The sequence below is a fragment of the Ruditapes philippinarum genome, unplaced genomic scaffold, assembly GCF_026571515.1.
Source record: "Ruditapes philippinarum isolate M1 unplaced genomic scaffold, ASM2657151v2 ctg1100_1_1_1_1, whole genome shotgun sequence".
In the NCBI taxonomy this organism is placed as follows: Eukaryota; Metazoa; Mollusca; class Bivalvia; order Venerida; family Veneridae; genus Ruditapes; species Ruditapes philippinarum.
This window is the reverse complement of record NW_026867299.1, coordinates 132,344-137,801: the sequence shown is the minus strand read 5'-3', so window position 1 is coordinate 137,801 and position 5,458 is coordinate 132,344. Positions and strand designations below refer to the sequence as shown.

The 5,458-nt window shown below is 29.7% G+C and overlaps 1 long non-coding RNA gene across 1 annotated transcript; it reads left to right on the top strand.

The window, feature by feature from the left end:
• The first annotated feature begins 1,785 nt into the window (after positions 1–1,785).
• LOC132735593 (uncharacterized) lies at positions 1,786–3,148 on the top strand. Its single transcript, XR_009626472.1, has 3 exons — positions 1,786–1,881; positions 2,717–2,806; positions 3,001–3,148. It is a non-coding gene; the product is annotated as an uncharacterized LOC132735593 (long non-coding RNA).
• The last annotated feature ends 2,310 nt before the right edge of the window (positions 3,149–5,458 follow it).

Below are 5,458 nucleotides of genomic sequence, written 5' to 3'. Positions count from 1 at the left end.
AAAATTTAAACTTTTGGGTTTATAGTGTTAGGGTTGGTATTACAAAAAATTGTTGAAAAATTTCAAAAATTGGCCCAAAATTTTTCAAAAAAATGTTTTGAAACCGTACACCTGCAAAGGATCGAAAATCAGTCGATATGGATGTTTCAATTTTGATCAAAACAGTCCTTTAAAAAATAAGATTTAGGATCTGACATTCATTTAAAATTTTAGCCCTTTTTAAACCCCAATTTTTAGCGTTTTTGTACAATTCCCCAGATATAGCGGGGTGCCATAAAATGGGGCGTCAGATTTTTAGTAAACAATTTAAAGACGCTTAAAAAAACAAACAAATGATCTCATTTTTTCACTTAAAAAACATTCGAAAGAATTTTAATCGTTTTTTACCCCAAAAATCAATAGCTTCTTTTTACTTTTTAAAGGGGGTTTCCCTTTTTGCTTTTCCCAAATTAGGGTTTTTTCCCATCAGAAACCCCCTCTTCAACTGTGATTTATTTTGTTGGCTTAAATAGGTTTATTTGGGGCAACGTTGAAACCTTAAAAAATGCATGTTAAAGTTTCGAGATCTATATTTAGGGAATTATTGGTTTTTTGGTTTCGTTGTTTTTGCCGTATTGGGGGAACCCTCAAAAAACGCACGTACTTTCATTCACAGGCGGGAAACTTCCCAGAATGAAAAAATAAAATATTCTGACAAATATATATTATTATTGAATTACATGTATTATACATGTTGTAAATCAGTAATTAATATAAGATAATATAACGTATTAAAATAATGAAAAAATTTGGAAGATTAATGAACATTACAAAATAAGAATTTTTCAGGAATATTTGTAAAAATTCATATCAAAGAAAGTGTTAAACATCTTTTGCTTTATCTAAAAAATAGCTTAAAAACAATCTTGATGAATTACAAAAAAAACGATTTTAAATCTGATACTAGAAAATAAATGGGTTAGATACCAATGTTTTTTTTCGGTTAGTAATGCGTATATATTGTCTGACAAACGTTCCGTTTTACCTCCATTATTTTCCAATTTTACCTACCCCCTTGCCTCCCTTTCTTGCTCTTCAACCTTTTAATTCTTGTCATCATTTCGTAAAGCACATACACACTTTTAAATGTTTTCAAATATGTTTGCTAAAAAAATAATTTTCATTTTTTACGTCCCCCTTTTTTGTTTCCTTTTTTGTTTTTCTGCAAAGTTAATAAATTTTGGTTTACAAATAAAAAACCCACAGTAAAACCAAAAAGAGGAAGACTTGGAAAAGATCCGTCGGGAAAAAACAGACTGGGGAAAAAAACACATTACGGGGGAAAAAATAACTTTCTTTTTTTAAGTTTGTTTTTAAAAATTTAAAAATGCCAAAAAATTTGGGTTTCGTTTAAAAAAACTACCATTTTTTTTTGGGGGGGGTTTCTATAAAAAGTTCCCAAAACTGAATGGTTCAGCAAATTTAAAAAAATCAAAAAAATGGCTATTATTTATAAAAGCCCAAACCATTTTTTGAAACGCTTTTGGACTGCTACGTTTGAGAAAACACCAGTATGCATTTTATCTCGGGATACGCATTGTTTTTATAAATAAAATTATTATTGCGCTGGGACTGCATTTGTATACATGTATTTGAAATGATAAAATATCTTTATAGGAAGTCACATATATTGGAAACTGAATAAACATTTTATATGTACATATACACACAGTTTTTATAATAGATAGACAATGCCTATAACCATATGATACTTGCACTGTCTAACATAAAAATACCTACTATTTTAAGTATCCATCAATCGGGCGAGCCTAAGAGAAACTCTGTTCGAATCGTGTCAAGGATGGCACGTATTTCAGCCATGGAATCTATAACAACAAATAGGTAAGAGTGTTAAAATGTCATTGATTATGCAAGAACGCTTGTCTTGACATGTTTTAATTGGAATAAAGGTCACTACGAGACTGCTGTCTTATTGCGAATTTCCAACTAATAATTTTAGAAGGAAGGAATGATAAGCTCCTCAGACCTGAGCGGTACCTGAGTAGAACCGTCGACCTCACGTTAGCTAGTTTGATAGCTTTTTTAAATGAAAGAATCCGAATTCTTGACGGGGATTCGACCACAAAACGGTAAGGGGCGAGTGAATAGACATCACATAGGTCACCTTAACTGCATGAGTCAAGTTTAATTGTAAATTGTACATGTATAGAAAGAAGATACAGCAGCAAATTAAATTGCTCATAGTTCCATATTATTTCTAGTAAAATATACTTCAAACGTTTACTTGGACAATAACTACCGTCCATGAATAGGCTGATACAACACTTTTCAATTTTGTCAATATCCTTTCTTCTCAATATTTCGTCTTATGGCCCTTTACCTGCTGATTCTTTTAATGGATCTGACGTTTGATTTGAAAATGGAACTGTCAATTTGAACTGAAAGGATTTCAATATTGAATTAGAGCATTGAATCTGCCAACAGTTAAGAGTCTGGTCAGACTTCAGGCAGGTATGGCAGTATTCTGGCACCAAAGGTAAATAACTTTTGGTTCCAGCAGGTTACGGATTAACTTGTGTAGAAAAATACTACTGTCGTTTCATTGTACTGATAAACAAATTAACATTTGAAACCTATAGACTACAATAGGTTGACGAGCCATTTCAGAATCTCCAAAAACTGTAAAATGAATAAATCAAATAGAATACATTTTCAGGTCTGAGGAAAATTTCAATCCATTTCAAAACGACAAGCCAGCAAAGCACAATAGAGTCAGAGTTTTAGAATTGGAAAACATTGAATCAAAGTAAGTCATTTGTATGATTTTGGCAAAAGTTAGAAGCACATATCGTACTATCATTAGAATGATGTGACGTATTTGTTTATCTACTTTTAATGTAAATGCTTTTTAATTTGTAACCATCATTTTTCTCAAATACTAGTATGGAACCTTTTATTCAGACACACACAATAATTGTCCACTTATTTTTAACATTATAGCGAGGATGAAACGGATGATTTAACGCAGCTGAATCGAATAAATGAACAAGCCACAGGTGGTCGAGCAAGAGTGTCTCTTTTTGAATAAAGAACTACAATGTGACGGGAAAAGGACTTGTTGTTTAAAGAATAAACTTTAACTTATTCGTCACCTTATTATTATTATTATTATTATTATTATTATTATTATTATTATTATATTGTAATTTATTCACTTAGAAACTAAAAATATGAAACCGTGTAATTATTGATGTAAGTTAGCAACAGAAATTTGAAGACAATAAAATCGTTAACAATGATTTTTTTTTCTTTACGGCAAGCTTTATTTAGAGTATATTTTAAACACAATAAATATTTTTAGTATTTTTTGTATTACATTTTGGCCATTACCATTTTATAAATTGTATCTCCATAGAAACAAAAATGTTGTTGTTGTTGTTGTTTTGTTGTTGTTTTTTTTTTTTTTTTTTTTTTAAACAGCTAAACTTTTAACTTGAATTTAAACTTATTATTCTTAGAAAAATACATATTAACAGACTTTTGACCTACTTCGTTTAAATGTATTGTTATTTTAATACCTAGTCAATAAATTATTACAGTAATATTAACAAGTATGATGTAATTGAGTGAAAAACAAACATAAGTTAATGTCTTCCGTCCTTAAAGGTTATCTATTTTTTGTCATTTTGACCTACTGTAAAGTCATTTTTATTGTGATATTTGTTTTGTGTATAGCATAATAAAATTCACTTTTCTTTAAAAATAATTTAAAAGCCTTATTTGATTTAAATATCTTATATAGTAGAATATCTCTTTAATTATTTTTTGTTGATTTTATTGTTCAATGTATGACATGGTATGATAGTTGTTTTAATTCTGTCAATAAATCTATATTTTATCTCATTTTCTAATCGTTTTATTGCGAAGCACGTGACGTTAAATCAAACAAAATCTAACCCACTTTAATATTCAATATTTTCCGATGTAGATGTTTCAGGTTATGCTTATAAAAATCCATCTAGATTTAATCAATATTCAATCAGATGTCCATTTCTTATTATCCACTCTGAACTTATTAAACTCGTATTGAAATCATTTAAATATATATGAGCCGCGTCACGACAAAACCAACACAGTGCGTTTGCGACCAGCATGGATCCAGACCAGCCTGCGCATCCGCGCAGTCTGATCAGGATCCATGCTGTTCGCTTTCAAACCCTATTACAAGTAGAGAAACTGAAAGCAAACAACATGGATCCTGATCAGACTGCGCGGATGCGCAGGCTGGTCTGAATCCATGCTGGTCGCAAACCCATTATGTTGGTTTTGTCGTGACGCGGCTCATATGTAGTTAGAGAGAGAGTTTAGAGAGTTTATTTCATTTATTCCATAAGGCTATTCGCCCATGATGGCAATACAAGCATACATATATACATGTACAATACAAAGTGAGCATGATTTATGTGCATAATACAGCGAACAAAATTAATATTAGATTTTAATTACATAAACTTTTCATTGAAGAAGGTCAAGCATGACATAAGAAAGCTTAATATTCTTAATAATTTTATTTCATATCATTTAAAGTATGACTTTAATATAAATTTGTTAAGATTAGTAATCTGAAAAACATTATTTTCTCCTTAAATTACAATCAGAATTTGTATATATATATACACATTGAGATACATGTAGTAATATGTTATCTTTCTCGTAAAAAGAAAGATAACCCTTGCATGAATTTAGTACAATAATAACAATATTTATATATAAAGTATAACAAGAACATACAAATTACATCCATTTTAACTACCAGCCTTACCGAAACGAAATGCAAGACGGGAATCATGGATTAAATTTAAGCATGAAACATGAAAATTGCATAAAATATTAAATTTCTACATGTCTTTTTTTATCTAGAACGATGTTTTAAATTCACATTTTTACAACTATGCATATAAGTAGGTTTACACGAAAAAAAGTCATTACTCAACTGAACCGTATAGCATTTCATTTCTCTTTTTCAAAAGATTTATATACAAAAAATTCCTAGTTTTTTTTCTATTTGTATCATTTTCATTGTTTAACAATTCAATAAATTTTGCCATATTTGCGATGTTTCCAGTATTTCTTATGAATAAATTGTTTCCTTAATTCATTATACATTGAACATTCTAATATAAAATGATATTCATCCTCTAAAACATTACAAATTTAAACATTTTCGTTCATTAACTGGATTTCTTGTAGGTCTGGACCAACGTCCAAGCCTCTATTTGTAGCCTATGAGAGGAAACTCGTAATCTTACCATAGCCTGGCACAAATTTGTTTGCATTATATCTAGATATGATTGAAACTCAAAATTTGCTATTGTCCTATAAAATAAAGCTCTACTAGAGTTATGTAATCTTTCATGCCAGTTTTTGAACAAAATTGTCCTTTAAACGTTGTTTTAAA